This window comes from Penaeus monodon, chromosome 28 (assembly GCF_015228065.2).
Source record: "Penaeus monodon isolate SGIC_2016 chromosome 28, NSTDA_Pmon_1, whole genome shotgun sequence".
NCBI classification, from domain to species: domain Eukaryota; kingdom Metazoa; phylum Arthropoda; class Malacostraca; order Decapoda; family Penaeidae; genus Penaeus; species Penaeus monodon.
The window spans coordinates 4,955,712-4,956,479 of NC_051413.1; the positions used below are offsets into that span (position 1 = coordinate 4,955,712).

Below are 768 nucleotides of genomic sequence, written 5' to 3' on the forward strand. Positions count from 1 at the left end.
ATCACCAAGGAATGTTTACTGTTATTTTTTTCATATAACAATAATTGGCATAAATAATTTTAGAACAAATTTGCAGTTACCTAATGATATACATATATTTTCTTTTTCTAAACCAACAATATCATGTGCCTTTCCATAAATCAGAAAGCATATCTCTTTCTTGACCATGTCAATAAAAATAAAAGTTTTTAAATTAAATTATAGTATGACATTTCCTAAAATAGTGCGCAATACATCATATTTAAAATAATGTTTTGAAATTTCCCTGAATATCCTATGTATATCAGACATTATTTAAACATAAACAATAATTACTCATTTTTTACGACACTATTTACAGGGTTTAACAAAATCATTTAGCATTTATCAAATTTATCTTTTCATCAATTTATCTTGAGGCACACTCACAAACATATATTGGAATACAGTTAATTATTATTTGTAACCAGACAATTAGTTAATACATTTAATGTGGTTAGAAGCCAATTAGTTAACAAGCAATACACATAAGAACCGGCTGTTCAGTGGCATTCACTGTTACCAAATGACAATATCTCTTGCATTACAAAATCACATTACTTGACATCAATAACAAAGTTAATATTTAAGTACTTGTAACCCACTGTGTATTTATCTTTTTCCCTTTGTCTCAAACTCAAAGAAAATTGGTCATATCAAAAACTTTCCATATGATTTCACTATACATTTGTGCACAAGTTTTAAAAATAATTTCATTCTGGGAGCAAACAAACATTCCTTCACTGTCCT

At 27.1% G+C, this 768-nt stretch overlaps 1 protein-coding gene across 5 annotated transcripts in view; it reads right to left on the bottom strand.

Moving 5' to 3' along the window:
• The window catches only part of LOC119591312 (cytoplasmic FMR1-interacting protein-like), a 50,156-nt gene that overhangs the window by 14,203 nt on the left and 35,185 nt on the right, over positions 1-768 (bottom strand). The gene's annotated exons all lie outside the window — the stretch shown is intronic.